This window comes from Pinus tabuliformis, chromosome 9 (genome assembly GCF_031772625.1).
Source record: "Pinus tabuliformis cultivar Carrire ecotype Pingquan chromosome 9, CPIR1, whole genome shotgun sequence".
Taxonomy (NCBI): Eukaryota; Viridiplantae; Streptophyta; class Pinopsida; order Pinales; family Pinaceae; genus Pinus; species Pinus tabuliformis.
Genome location: NC_142307.1, coordinates 1787377375 through 1787394421, shown reverse-complemented (window position 1 = coordinate 1787394421; position 17047 = coordinate 1787377375).

Below are 17047 nucleotides of genomic sequence, written 5' to 3'. Positions count from 1 at the left end.
AAATAGAGAAATGATCTAGGAGAACATTGAAGTCTCAAGGATTCACATTAAAGAAGGAAACCATTAAAATTGAAAAGAAAGAAATGTAATATATGACATTTACCAGAAGAGTTATCTTTTTTACTTCCTTTCTTATATCATCAATATAAAAGAAAATACGAAAAATACCATGCCGTGTAATAAGAAAAGCTAAAAGAACACATATTAATAAGACAATAGTAATCCATCTCTAATTAATTATATGCATTCTTTTGCTTTTCTCTACTACTAACCTTCTTAGTATTCACCAAATTCTTAATATATTATTAGCATTCACCAAATTCTTAATATAACTCTTGAAATGACATTATGAATAGTATACATAATATTTATTAAATTCCAATTTATTGATTTGATGTAAAACAATTACGCATGATGCTCATTATAAAGAAAAATTGATGCAATTATACATAACTAAGAACCAGTTTACATTCGTTTTACGTCCAAATCTATAAGCATCAAAACTATTATTAAAAAAATTCACTAAATCTATTTAAAAGGTTGTAACTTTTCTAATTAAATATCATAAAATAATAAATAAGAAACTTGTTAACAATTAAACATAAAAAATTACTCACCCTAAAAAGAAGAAAACAAGTCAGTATTTAGCTAAATAACATTGCAAGAAGTAAAACTTCACACTGATATAGAGCAGTGAAGTGAATTGAAGGCGAAGTTATTTTTTAACAAGCTTACCATTCTTTAAAGTAAATATTGACAATTCGTAGCCTAGGAAAAATGAAAATCTGTTGCAGGCAGGAAGAAGTAAATAAGTTTCCCAGGAAAATGAAAAGCCACTGCAGGCCGGAAGAAGTAAATTAATTTCCGTCCATACCCAATTATAAATTTGTTAATTTCAACCATAAAGGGAAATCAGAGTAAAAGTAAAATGGTTGCCATAAATCTACTTGTGAAAGTTTAAGACCATGGGATAACAAACCACATTTTAGTTTATGATATAAAACATGTAAAATATATTGGCTTGGTACACCAAGAAAAAACCACAAAAAACTTAGTGGTATTTAGGCTTTACTTTGCAGAGTAACTCATTGTAAAACTTGTTTTCACTTACCCACCAGTGTTTCCTCCGGGCCTTGGGGAGTAACTATCTGTAAAACTCCGTAAAAAAAATTCACTGACCCACGAACTGCAAAACTTGGTAAAACTTCTTTCCACTTACCCCATGCTTTGGGGAGTAACTATCTGTAGAACTCCGTAAAAAAAATTCACTAACCCACGAAATGTAAAACTTGGTAAAACTTGTTTTCACTTACCCATCAATCTTTCCTTCTCGTCTTGTTGAGTAACTGTCTATAAAACTTGTTTTCCCTAATCCGCTGTCTATAAAACTTGTTTTCCCTAATCCGCCAATATTTCCTCCACCATTTTCTCCTCACTACCTCTCAGACATACACACTCGACTCATCTCTGCTTACTCAACCATACAAAATGACTTTTTACATTCATATTTACCTCGACATACAACTTAGACATTAATACATGACATAACCCATCATTAAGACACATGATGGACCATTTTACATAATAAATGGTTTTCTCAACTTGCAGGGGTTGTGTATTGTGGCTAATAGTTGTGGAGTTAATGTTTTCCCATGACTATTTACCATAATTCATTAAGTACCTTAAACTCTGTTATGTATTGTGGAATGGCCAACGATGTATTTCTTCAGGCTTTTGTCCTTCTGCGTGCAAACATAATCGCAGCCCTGCAGTAGTTGATTGGGCAAGCATGGTGTTTGTCAGTGTGTTTAAGGTGGTAGTTGAGATTAATATTCCAAAACTACCCCTTAATCACAACTACCACCATTGACAATTCCCAAACAGTCTTTGAGATAAACAAAATTTTCGCGTGCCAATGGCTTTGTGAAAATATCAACAAATTGTTCTGAAGTGTTGCAACACAATTTTATCATTGTTAATCAACTCTCTGATAAAATGGTATTTAGCATCAATATGCTTGGTCCTCTTAGGAAAAACAAAATTCTTTCACAATGCAATTGCAGAAGTGTTGTTGTGGAAAGTAGTTGTCATTCCCTCTTGGTCATGGCAAAGATCCCTCAACATCCTTCTCATCAAAACTACCTGACACACTATTGTTGTTGCGACGACATATTTAGATTCTGTTGCTGACAGTGACACTATTCGGTGCTTCTTGGAGGCCCATGAAATAGCTCCAGAACCCAAATGAATACAAATCCTAACGTCATTTTTCTGTCATCGACACTTCCTGTCCAATCACTGTCAGTGTAACCAACCAACCTGAAATCATCTGTTGGGGCGTACAAAATACCATATTGTTTTGTCCCATTAACATACCTTAGAATCCTTTTCGCTGCTTCCCAATGTGTTTCATTGGGTGTCTTCATGAACCTCGACACCAAACTCACTGCATGCATTATATCTGGCCTAGTGGTGGTCAAATACATCAAGCTTCCTATCACACTTTTGTATAATGTTCGATTGACATTGCTGCAGCAATCTTCATTGCTCAAATTCAACCCCATGACAGTTGGAGTTGGTGTGGGCTTATTGTTCTGCATATTAAACCTCTCCGAAATGTCTGCCACATACTTTGTTTGGGAAATAAAAATGTCATTTTCTGTTTGCTTCACTTCTGTGCCCAAAAAATATCTTAACAACCCCAAGTCAGTCATTTCAAACTCACTCTTCATGACTTCTTTGAAATCATTGATGAGGAAATCATCACTTCATGTAAAAATCAAATCATCTACATATAAGACAACAATACGAGTTTTACTGTCAATCTCTTTGATGTAGAGAGTAGGCTCACCATGAGATTTGTTGAAACCATTGTCCAACAAGTAAGCATCTATCCTGCTATACCATGCACGCGGAGCTTGCTTCATCCCATAAAACGTTTTCCTCAACCTATACACCTTGTCTTCTTGGCCTTCTACCTCATAACCAGGTGATTGCACAACATATACTTCTTGTTTTAGCACTCCATTCAAGAACGTTGATTTTACGTCCATTTGATACACTTTCAATTTATGTTGTGCGGCAATCGCCATAACTGTACGCCTTTTCTCCATCATCGCGACTGGCGCAAATGTTGCTGAATAATCTCTTCCATGTTGTTGTTTGTATTATTTAACAACTAGCCTTGTGTTATGCCTTTCAATCTTCCCCTCAAAGTTGCTCTTTGGCTTATCGACCCACTTCACTCCAATGACTTATTTTCCTTGTGGAAGGTTCACTAACTCATGTGTCATTCTTTTCTATTTTTCCCATTTCTTCCTCCATTGTTGCAACCCATTTTTCTTCTTGGACTAATCCTCAAAATGGATTGGGTCATCTACATGAAAAAACAATGCAAATAAGGAATTTAGACCAATGCCACTATTAACCTTGCTAGCAAAAGGCCCACAAATGGCTCCATATAGGCTTTTAAAGTCTCGAAATTTTCTTAAAAACATGCCAATGGATCCATTAATGCTCTTGAAATCTTTAAGATTTGTTCAAAGATAATCCAATGATCAAAATTAGTGCAAGAGAAGAGCCCTTGGAAGGGCGGAAATACACTATCGGGAGGCAAAAATGCTTGAAAACCATGAAAAACCCACAATTGTAGGCTTAAACAGAGGAATGAACAGCAGCCGTTAGATCTGGCTGATGACGACCCAGATATAAGTGGCTAATCGCAATAGTTTGAGTAGAAGGGACAATTTAAAGTTGGGTGCATGACACTTCCGATCAGTGATCGCTGATGATCAGATCATCTGGTCGCATTGGCGGGGAGCATATGCTATGTTATATAAAGGACCCAGGCAGTGAGCAACATGTGATTGCAATTTATCGCATCGCTGATATCACATCGGCACTATACCACGAGCGAGGCCTATGCACATACATATGGGCAACCCAATAGCCGGACCTGATGACATTATATATGCAATTTCATAAATTTTGAAGTTCACGCCACAACCATCTTTAATGTATTTTCCATGTATTTTGTTATATAACGAAATACAAAGGGAAATAGGGGTAGTGCGATAGCGATGGAACCCTGACCTGATGGGTTTCGGGAAGCAAAATATATATGTTTTCAAGTCCGCAAAAGCCCGATTTTTAATGTTTTTCGTGTATTTTCATTATATAATGAAAGTATGAAGGGAGCATCGTCCAACAACGATTGCGATGAGTCCCGGACCTGAAAGGGTTCGGGAAGTGAAATATATAATATCTGAAGTCTGCCAAACCCATTTTGTTGCATTTTTTTAGTGTTTTTCGTATATTTTATAATATAAGGAAAATACACAGGAGCAAGCTTTCAGCGACTTGCGATGGTGACAAGGCTAGACCCAATAGATAAGTAAACCATATTTTATGACTTTTGATGTCCAAAATACACAGAGAATGCGGTATTTTTGCAGTAATGTTGTGTTTTTTGTATATAACAATAAAACAACCATTTATAAATGTTTAAGGGATTACGCAGGCTTGAAGACCCTTTCCATTATCCAACAGAGGCCAGGAGATAGGACAGAGGTTGGAAGGGGAATAGAAGGAGCCACAACACAAGCAGCTCACCCCTAAACTGACAAAGAAGTCATGGAGCATTAACAGAAAACGCAACTCATCCATAACAACAGAACCAATTATGGAGAAACTCTGGCATAGCAGAGCTCCTAGACAGCACAGCAAACCATCCAAAATATCTAAAAACAGTTACTCTTTTGTTAGAAGAAGAAAACTACAAGCCCATGCTTGCCTAGAGGGCATCGAATCAGTTAACAATGCAGATCGGACAGATGAAGACTCTGAGCCTCTTAGATCTCAGGAGCATTGTAAACAAGCTATAAGTAGCTGAAAGTAAGAAGTAATAGAGGTTCAATTTCTGGAGATTGTTCCTCCTCTATTCCTTCAAGATTCTCATCTCCATTCTAGCAATATAAGCTTCTTTTGTTATTATATGTTTAATGTCCATTCTCTTTGATGTTCTATGCTTGCATTTGAACAATTTGTTTATGTTTTCTTTTATGTCTAAGGCTAGATAACTGTCATCTTATCTCGGCTTTGATGAATTAGATTTGCAAGTTTCTTTACTGCCTATAGCTAGACCATTCATATCTGGTCATATATGCATCTGACGGTACAGTCAGTGTTCTCGATCTATCCATTAAATCTATAAATTATTGAACATTAGTAGTCTAAAGCCTTGTATTGGTGAGAGTGTTCATGCATGTTTTAAGTGAGAATAGAGCTTAAATGGTTATCTGACTTGATCCAAACCATCATCCATTCCAATGGTTTTGAGAACAATATTGAAGATTATAGGTTACTAGGAATCTTTGAGCTGCAACCTAGCAGAGTTTCCTGGAGTCCTAACATAAATTGGCGCTGTTGTCAGGGAAAGGAAACTGAAGCTCAGCTTCCCTCGGAAACGCCAGAGACCCAGCTTTGATGATAGACAAAGTCTGGGAACTTTTTTGGTTGTAATCATCTATCTAGCGACTCTGCTGGAGGTCGAACCTCTTGGCGACTCCACTACATAGTTCTGGCTTAGTTTGTGAGGCATAATGAGAGAAACCCTCAGAAGCTATAAGTTAACTCAGTACTTGACCCTGAAAAAATCATCAAAGAGAGAGAGGTATTGCAGAAAGGAGCATTAGGTTCAGGTAAACCTAAATAATCTCATATATCTTTTCAAGCAAGTCCTGTAATAGAACAAATACATGTTGAGAGTATAACATCTAATACTAGTAGTGAAGAAAAACTCTCAAAGATTCATAAAGCTCCTTATTCTTTAGGTTCTCCTTTTGCTTTAAGCCCAAAGGAAACCTCACTTCCTATCCATCATACTCCTTTAGTCTTATCATTCACTCCTCAGCTCTCTATCATTCAGACTGCTAGTACTCTTTTAGTCACCACAACTATGGCAGGTCCACAAGCACCTACCAAAATGAAAAGAATCATAGCTGCGAGGTATGGACCTCTAATGTTGCCCATCCCTTTGAATGCCATGCTTACTAGAGAATATCATAAATATAGGCCTAAGCTCACTACGACTGAAGGTGTTACTACTGAAGAACATCTTGAGTCATTCTATAGCTATTCTAATAATTTAGACATTATTGAAGATGATGTGTGGATGAGAGTCTTTGTCCAAAGTCTAGATGGAGAGGGTAGAAAATGGTTCAAAGAACTAACCCCAAGATCTATAGTAGATATTGAAGCTTTAGATGATGCATTCCTAAAGCATTGGGGTGATAAGAAGGATCCCATCTACTACCACACTGAGTTTGAAAACGTAAAGAGGAAAGAAGGTGAGTTGTTGTCTGATTTTAATAAGAGGTTTAACCGTATGTACAACAAGATACCAGCTGAAGTAAAACCCACTACTACCTCTGCTAAACTCACCTATGCCAGTGCTTTTGATTTTGACTTCTGCCTACTATTGAGGGAGAGGCGATGTGCTACATTGGCTGACATGAAGGATGCAGCCTTGGAAGTGGAATCAAACATCATGGCTGCAGAGAAGTTCAAGGGAAATGTTGATAGAAGAAGACCGAGGGGCGAGTCTTCAGCATCCTCTAATCCTAAGATAGATAAAATGACCAAAATGATTGAGTCATTAGCCTCTGAAATCTCTAAATTGAAGGTTGAGCAGCACCCGAGGAAAGGAAGAGTGCCTAATTGTTATAGACATTTTTGGGCACTACAACCCCAAGCATAAAATATCCGTAAACCAAGGGCTCCTAAGTCCCTAAAAGTGTTGTTCTAACCCCTAAAGGAACAAGGTCAACTGATTACAGCTTCTCCCAGAAGTTCTCCATGAAAAACGGCTCAGAACTGGTCAAAACAGGATCATTTCACCTGCTCCATAGGCAAAGTGCGTTGCATCTCACCTAAGTACACTCTGTGGGTGCGTTGCATTTCAAAAAGCCCTTCTATGGGGTACGATGGGCGAGAAGTGACAAATGGCAGTGTCAATCCGCGACGTGGAGAGGCATGGAATCTTCCAGAAACTTCTCCTGTGACACTTGCCTCTCTGAATTCGACCAAGGATAAGTAAGAGATCATCAATCTCCAAGTGGAAGCAAGAACTATCAGAGGGAAGACACTAATCAAATCACAAGTTGACTCATCTCCCTTACAGATATCTATATATGGATCCCTCATCCCAGAGATCCAGAGGCTGAAATTTTGCATCTTGTAAGGAATTGTTGTTGGTTTCTTGAGACAACATCATAGTGTTGGGTGATCTAAGCTTTGTATGAGGTGAAGAAGGGCTTACTTGCTGAGAGGATGATGCTGGGTCAGAACAACTGGTTGTAACTCCCTTGGCTCTTTCTTGATTATCAATAAAAGTTATTCAAGTTTTCCTCCATACTCTTGTGTCATTTATGTTTTATGCATTTGTATGGTCAATTTATATCTGATCCTAGATTGTTTATGATAATAGATCCATGTTCTTGTATAGTGTTATGCTACTTTGATTCTACAGGTACTATGTGAAGTTGGGTGTACAAGGAAACAAGTGACAAAGGACTATCAGAAGAGAGAGGAACCGAACTAGGAGCTAAGCGCAAGACAGAGATTGGTCTCCTCTATTATTCTCTCATCTATCTTTCATAAAGGAAAAACGAAAGTAGCTTTACTTTGTTTGTTTCTAAGGTAGCTACCACACCTTAGTGGGATAAGCAGTTCTGTATAGACACTTTTCCCTGTAACAAAATGGTGACTCCGCTAGGGAGCGACTAAGTTGTTCGTTTATCTACCTTGTTTTTTACTTTATAAAGTTACAAACGGAGCCTGAAGTTGAGCCAGGTAGCTTTCGAATTGCATTTGCTATGCAAATGCAAAGTAGATAAATGCCGCTTCAGTCAATCTCCGAGTTTTGTTTATGAATTAAACAACTAATTTACAAACTCTCTAATTGCCCTTGTGGTGGCTCTAGTAACCTCCTTAGATCTACCCCTATTGTTGATTTACTGATTACCACTTGCTCGGCCAAAATCCCTGAACTAAACTGCAAACTATGACCCGGAACCCAAACAAAGTCTCGTCCCTGGCCCAGCGCAGTCTCTGTTCTGTGAATCTGAACTTCAGCGCACTTCCCGAGTGTAGTAGGTGCGCTGCATTTCAAATTCACTGTGTTACAGGTGCGCTGATCAGACTAGACATTGTTCCTGAATGTTGGTTTCTGTTCATTCTTTTCAGTTCTATTCATGAGTTTTGCTGCCTATGGTCAGTATACCTCTGTTTGAAACCCCTTTCCTTGCTGATATTCCGCCTCCATTGTGCAAAGAACTGTAAATGTTTTTGTGTATTTGTTGAGTCATTTTCAGTTCTCCTTTGCAAAAAAGTAACGTAATTGTACTGTCATTTCATGATTTGAAAGTGTCGCAAGTGTCGTTTTCAGTCATAGAAGAGAGTCTGATTGCTCTTGATAGTCAATTACCCTGTTACTCTTGTATTTGATCTGAATTTGTAGTTTTTCTAGTGTCGAAAGCAAGTATTCATTTCCAAATCGCAAAGTGTTGTGATTGTCTTCATTTTTTATTTTGAAAAGAAACTTGTTAGTATTGTCATTTGAAAAATAATTCAGATTTGCGCATTAGCTTTCTTTTTATCACTCACATATTAAGAAGGTTGAAAACAAATACATGCATGTGCATTTGCATTTAGACTGTTTGATTGGTTTGATTTAGGACAGTGCATATAGTGTGTGCTCTTTGCTCTTTGTTGAAAGAATTATGTCTTTCTTTCCTTAGTAGCTAGGATTTTCATTACACAAAGAAGATAAAAGATTGTTTATCATCTTAGATTGCATTTTAGGAATTGTACATCTACATCACGTGGTGAATCTGAAAGGAAAAATTCTTAAGCAAGATCAACTATAAAATAAATTTAATGAATCTAACAACGCTTTGGAACCTAACGCACAACATCTAGAAGTCTAGGCTAGAGACGTATTCCAGCGTCGTAAAGCCTGCAACTGTTGTTCTCACTGTTGGTTGGGTGATTCCTCCACTTTGAGACGATAAGTGCCAGTACGGACTTGTGCTCCCACGTACCGTCGAGTATATTTTGGGAGACCACAATAGGCTTAATCCTTTATCCATAGGAAGCCGTGTCCGCCGCCCTATCGATCACAATGCACTGAACACAACATTCGGGAAGATTGACTGCCATACCGTAAAAAGTATTCTGCAGTTTTGCGATTGGTTTGGTAATCCCTCTGCCTAGATTTCCAGAGCAATCCCTTTCATTCCTTTTCAGACTCCTTAACAGAAAAGGTCCATCTGAGAACTTGTCACTTCAGGCTCATTAATAATCGAAGGCGACTAGAGTCATCTTTTGTTTTTTCTCGACTCTTAAAAATTGAAAAAACAAGTTGTGTCAAAGCGTCTAAAATTCATCTAATTTAGAAACATACTTCCCCTTAATTTTTAGTTGATCAAGTAATCCGCAATCATGGAAGAAAGTCAATTGAAACCCCATCGTTCGCGGAGGCTTACGAGTCAACCGTCTTTGTCTCCGGAATCGAAACTATTACAGACAAAGCGAACTCATTTAACCGGTTCCAAATCTCCTGGTAAAGTTAGAACAAGTGTTCCAACAACATCTGAGACTCCAGTTACTCCAAACAGTAGTACTGATCCTAGTCTGAAGGTAAACACTTGTATCACTGAACCAGTTCCATCTACAACCAGTTCAGAGAGTGTTGTTCCCCAAACATCTATCGCTGTAGATTCAATACCTTCTTCGGCACCAGAAATATTCTATGGAGCTGACGGTTTACCTCTTCCACCTGGTCTGATTGCTATAGAAGAGATTGTGGAGGATCCTCCATCTAGTACTCCATCGCAATTTGGTGTCGGGATCACTCTGTATCCTTCTTCATCAGAAATTAGTCTACCGCCAGCGGAAGCTCCTGTAGAATCGCTAGGTAATCTTTTGCATAGACTAGAAATGTCTGAACAACCGTCAACATCTAGGACTGTGTCGTCTGACACAGCGACGACAGAACTTCCTGCTATCACTCCAACAATGTTTGCTGGTATACCATCTGTCCCAACTAGCTCTCAATCGCTAGAAGGAGCCTACTTAGGGGCTATTTCGACGGTATGGTTCGTTCCTGTTTGTTCATCCGGAATAATATCCGAGAACTCTTATGTTGAGTCTCAACAAATTGGTCCATTTGAAGGTCAATTTGGGTAGTCTGGTCCTCAAGGGCAAACCATTCACTTAAGTACCGGATTATCGTCGTATAGGGGGTAGTATACCCTTTCATTGTCCCCTCTGGGAGGACAACCATATCGGAGTTCACAACAAAATTCACGTTATGCTGGAATTACGTCAAGTGGTTGGGTACCAATACTGCCTCAACAACCAAGAGTAGTATATTCGATGCAACAATGTTTAGTATTTACCTATGTCAAGTATACCAACTACGCCAGCCATTGTGACGGTGTCACAAGTATAAGCACTGCCTGTTGTATGCCAACCTTAGGTTTCTCAGGTTGTGATGCAATAGCCTCTTCACCCTGCAACTCAACCACAATCGCCGAGTGGTGGAATAACACAGGTTCAAATGGGTACAATTACCCCTCATCTTGGTTAAATAGTTAGTATCGGGCAACAACACATGGCTTCACAACCATGGCTAGTGCAATACCAACAACCGCAGTTCGAACAAGTATACCAAGGTTCTGAGCAACAAATCTTTGCAAATAGTGGGCAGCCGTATATTCAAAACGGTCAAAATCAACCATTCTACAATGGTTATGCCCACCTACCTTACCAAAGTTACCAGCATCAAATGCATTATGCTGGTATGCAAAGACCAACTGCTCAGGCGATCCCATCTTATCCTGGGTATGCTTCACCTAACCTGAATCAACAGTTACCCTTCGTGGCGACTTTAGAGTTACCTGATTTAAATCGGTTAACAAATGATCCAATCGCTTACACCCCTTGGTGGCCAGCGATTCCACATAAACTTCCATAAGATATTCCTAAATTTAATGGGAATCCGGGTGAAGATCCATCGAATCATGTGATGACCTTTCATCTGTAGTGTTCATCAAATACCCTAAACGATGATTCGATTAGGCTTCGCCTTTTTTAGAGGACGTTAACTGGTCCGGCGGCAAAATGGTATATCAAATTGCCTAGAGCTTCGTTTGACAACTTCAGTACCCTAGCCACAACCTTTTTAACCCATTTTCAGTTACCGATAAGGTACGAAACGGGAATGAAACTTCTTACAGATTTCAAATAAACAACGGCCACTCACATATCTGATCATATACATGAGTGGCGACGTCGTTTTAGAATGGTAAAAACGTATGTTCCTGATCAGCTTTTAGCTTAATGGTTTATTAAATCATTATTTCCTTCCATCACGGAAGATGTGGCAAAAGGAGGAGTCGTCACCGAAGAGTAGGTTATCGCTCGTGCACAATATTTGGACTTGATTTACACTTAGTCTGGCACGCTCTACGATAAATACCTGACGCTCCTAGATCGAAATTCTCAATCCCTCCTCCTCCTTAATTAAACAATGACTCTCATGCCGACGATGGCATGATTGGCGCAACAGACACGAAATCGACAAAGGCTACATCTCAAAAGGCCTGTAATATTTCCAGTCAAAATGGAAAAGAAGAACTTCTTCCCTCGGAAGTAAATGTCGTATTGACAGATAAAGGCAAAGAAACCAAGCAACCAGGGGGCAAGAAGAAAAGCAAAGGGAAGAAGAAGAAACAGGAAGAGTCATCACCTGAAAAATCTTCTGCAAACCCTCCTGGAAATAGGAAACCAAGAAATCCATGCTTTATATGCGATGAGGATCATTGGACAGCAGATTGTCCACACAGAGCTGAGCTTAAAAAATTCTTCAAGAATTCAAAAACCTCGACAGTATTAACTGATCCGTTTCCAAATCCAGGAACAAATCTGGTTCACAGTGGAAATGCTTCCCCGTCTCAAGTAATGATGTTGTCAGTTTCCAAATAGAAAAATGATGCTTTGATATCGAGAAGGAACAAAGATTACGGGAATCCATAGCTGTCAAACAACAAGGATAAAGATCAACCTAGTAGTTCGACAACAACTTCGACAGAACTTGCGCCGCCCATCATTTCTGAGTTGACAATAAAACCGCCAAAGGGAGTACTACACAAGTCGACGTTTAATCCTCGTGCTAGAGCAGCACAACATTATAATATAGTGGAAGATTTGGCCCAATCCCCATCCGCTATGTCGACGCTTGAGGTACTGCAAAATTGCCCATCCCAAAAGCAGGCTTTATTATCAGCCATCGGTGGGATAGACCCAAAGGATTCCAATCTTGTATCCTTTGATCATAAAGGATACAATCCTGAGTTACCAGCTCAACTAGCTTTCCTCGTTCAAGTGAAAGCCCTCAACAAAATTGTTCATCGAACAATTATTGATGAGTGGGCATCTACATGTATTATGTCGATGAGTTGCTGGAAAACTTTAGGATATCCAAACTTGTCGCGATCTTCGATGACATTAAAAGAATTTGACGGACGAACATATACCCCATATGGTATTCTAAGTAACTTGAAGGTTGAACTAGGAGGGAAAACAGTAGAAATAGATGTTGATGTAATCGACGGAAACCTTGATTACAACATCCTACTGGGAAGACCATGGATATATGCTATGGCTGCTGTTGTGTCGACCTATTTTAGGAAGATTTCATTTCCCTTTCAAGGAGGGATTACAATCGTCGATCAACAAAACTTCCTCCCCAATGGTTATCAAGTTACGGGAAGCATTCCAATGATCCATGGAAGCCCCCATTCGCTTCAAAATATCGGAGTAGGCTTACTAAAAGACCCTATATTAATGGGAACTTTTACCCTTCCACCTCCAATCAATTTGGCAGAAGTAGCGTCGGTAGGAACCTGCAATATGATATCTTCAATTAAAAAGATCTCAAAAAACGATATCGACGTGGATCATGCGTAGGTTTTGCCTCCAAACCCAACAGAAATATTGTAGCAATCAATGTTACTAGCATGGGAGGCAAACCCAAATCAACGCTCATCAAGCGTTTGGATAGATAGGTCTAAGGAATATGGCACCCCTTCAGATCCTTGGTCGCGAGTGCATGTCACCGACGAAGGAATTGTTGAATCAATGGTAATTGAAAGGGCACCGTGGGAAGATTACCACCATCATTCCCTTCTTCCGGATTGTGAAGAAAATACTCTTGATGACCTTTATCATCCTTCAGTTTTTGATTTTCTATCAAATACTGTAAACATGGTGGATTCTGAGCGAAACTTGTCCAACATTGAAGAGACTATTGCCATAAATATCTCGACCAAAACAAATGTTGTAGAGAATATTTATGTTGGCAAAAGTTGTTCTCCTTCAGAACTGGAAATATATAACGCTCTTTTTCACGAATTCAGAGATGTCTTTGCTTGGTCATATAATGAAATGCCAAGCATTGACTCGAGTATTGTTGAACACGATATCAAGATGTATCCAGATGTCAAACCAGTACGAAAATGGCTACGGCAGGTGCACCCAAGAAAGCCACTGCCATCAAGGCAGAAGTTGAAAAAATTCTCCATGCTGGTTTCATTTACCCGGTTCCTCTAACCGATTGGGTATCGAATATTGTCCGTATTATGAAAAAACAAGGAACGATTAGAGTGTGCGTCGATTATAGGGATGTAAATCAAGCTTGTCCAAAAGACAACTACCCTACACCCTTCATTGACCAGATAATTGATGAATGCGCCGGATGTGAAATATTTTCATTTATGGATGGATTCTCCGGGTATAATCAAATAAATATCCGCCCACCGGACCAGTCAAAGACTGCATTTATTTGTCTGTGGGGCACATTCGCATATCAAAAATTACCCTTTGGTTTAAAGAATGCAGGGGAAACATTTCAGAGGGCAATGAATTATGCCTTCCATGACATCAAAAACATCGTTCAACCATACCACGACGACCTTCTGACTCATTTGTGAAAGCGGACTGATCAACCGCAGCATTTAAGAGCGATATTTCTACGTTTCCGACACTACAAGATACGACTGAATCCACACAAATGTGTCTTCTGTGTTAGTTTTGGTCGTTTACTTGGCTTTGTAGTCTCGAAAGACGGGATTCGTCTTGACCCATGTAAGGTTCAGGCAATCATAAATTTGCCTCCACCTTTGAATTTGCTTCAGATTCAGAAACTCCAACGGAAAGCAAACTTTCTGAGGAGGTTCATTCCAAATTATGCCGCACTTGCTAAAGGTTATACGCGTCTTTTGAAAAAGGAAGTACCATTTGTCTGGGATCAGGTTGCGCAAGATTCCTTTGATGCTTTAAAAGAATCCCTAATGAAAGCATCATTAATGTACGCTCTTGATTATCAAAAAGACTTTAACCTGTATCTGGCTGCAGCGGATACAACCATCGCAATGGTTTTAGTTCAAGAAGACAACGGAATTGGACATCCTATATATTATTTAAGTAAGAACTTAAATGATACAGAAAGCAAATATTCTTATGTTGAAAAGCTAGTGCTCGCAGTTGTTCAGGCAATACAAAGATTTCGACACTATGTCCTCTTTCCAAAAACTACCATTCTGTCAGATTGCAACCCCATGACTTATATATTGTCACGACAGTTGCTGGGGGGAAAATATTCAAAATGGATAGCAATTCTACAAGAGTTTGATCTGGAATTTGTAAAATCCAAGTCAAAGAAAGCTCTGGTTTTCGCAGAATTATTATGCGATCTCCCATCGTCGTCCAATGATGAAACATCTGAAGAAACGATCGTGGACAAAAATTTGTTTCTCATATCTTCAAGCAATCTGTGGTATGGGGATATAATAATTTATCTCCAAACCCAAAAACATAGGCCCAATACCTCTCACTCCAAACAAAAACGTATTTGATACCAATCAAAAGACTACATGATAGTCGGTGATACACTTTACCGTCGTGGTGTTGATACAGTTCTATGGAGGTGCCTCACTCATGAGGAGGCCGAAAAAGTCCTGAATGATTTCCATTCAGGCGCATGTGGGGGGGCTCAATCCGATTACACTACAACACAATTTTTTTTACGAGTAGGATACTTCTGGCCAACAATCTTCAAAGATTGCATAACCGCAGTCAGAAGTTCCCATGCCTGTCAAATTTTTGATAGCAAAACGAGAAGACCACCCGCACCTCTGCAGCCAATAGTTGCTGTTGGGCCATTCGCCAAATGGGGCATCGATTTCATGACATGTAACCCCACCTCGACCGGGGGGCATGGGTATATCATAGTCGCAGTTGATTATTTTACCAAATGGGCCAAGGCGATGCCTACATTAGATAATACTGGTGAAACCGCTGCCCTCTTCTTTTTCAATCATGTAGTCGCCAGATTCGGCGTCCCACAAGCTATAGTCACAGATCATGGATCGCATTTTTGCAATCACATGATGGTCGAATTAGCTGCCAAATTAGGGTTGTCTCACGACAGCTCCACACGATATTACCCACAAGCCAACGAACAAGTTGAAGCAATCAACAAGGTCCTGAAGCGCATGCTGCAAAGGATGATTGGAGTTCACAAAAGAAGTTGGCACCTAATCCTGTACTCAGCCTTGTGGGCTTACCGAACATCGGTAAGGAATGCGACCAGGTTCACACCTTTCCAACTGGTGTATGGCCTAGAAGCAGTCTTACCAATCCAGTGTGAAATCTTATCCCTCAAACTTGCAATCGACCTTCTCCCCGGGACTTTAGAAGAGGAGGCTCGTTTCTTGGAACTAATCCAATTGGATGAAACATGTCATGATGCCACTTTGGCTAATAAAGCCCATAAGAAATGAGTTAAGGCGCAGTTCGACAAGAATGTCAAACCCTGTGTCTTCTCAGAAGGTGACTTGGTCTTGCTTTATGACCAAGAATCCAATAAATTGGGGGCAGGTAAATTCAAGTCTTTATGGATGGGCCCCTATATTGTTAAGTGAGTGTTAGCAAAAGGAGCATACGAGTTAATGGATTATGATGGGATTCCACTGGCACAACCTCATAATGGGTTGTACCTTAAGCATTACTATGCGTGATTCAGTATAAGTAACCTATATGCTTTTGTTATGTTTTTGTTTTCACTAAAGTATTTATTTTGGTCAAGTAATCCACTTTTTACATTTATTGCAGATGTCAAACCTATTGGAGTCATGTGTTGGATATGCCGATAGAGCGAGTCGTAGTTCACAGAACCTATCTTCCGCGGCCTGGGCCATTTTTGATCCAGGCGGTGAGTTAGTAAGTTTCAAAGGGGTATGTATTGGTCGATCAATGAATAACATCGCTGAATATAGCGCGTTGATAGAACTTCTCTCTGATGCCATCACACATGGCATATGGCGACTGATTGTCAGGCTAGACTCACAACTCATCATACTACAACTCACTAGTATCTACTCTGTCTGAAATCCAGCTATTTATCGCATGTTCCTAAGGGTTAAGATTTTGGAAAGGCAATTTGATTTTATTCAATATCAGCATATTTCCAGAAGCTTAAACACATTAACTGACTCATTGGAAAATTATGTGTTAGATAGACATTTGCAACATTTATAAAAAGAAGCATCCCATCAATATTTGCATTTGGATCATGTAACTTAACCAAAATAAAACTCCGAAAATCAAAAATATATATATATAACTGTTTATGGTTTACACATAATGTTCTGTAACCAAGACACAATTGGTCAAATGACCGAAAACTCAAAACGCTAGGGGGCACCCTAGTCTAATGATGCTCATGATAACAAGTCACAGCCTGTGAAATCATGTGTAAGAGCCTAGTCCATCGTCGCGGCACACCAGTAGTATGCCGCTGCAACCTCAAAGGCAGCTCTTCAGTCCTCACATCTGGAATACCGAGAGTGAGACCCTCGACCTGATCCTGTAACGTTGTAAGAGTCTCGGCCACATCAAAGTCGCAAAGGATAGCCCTTCCAAC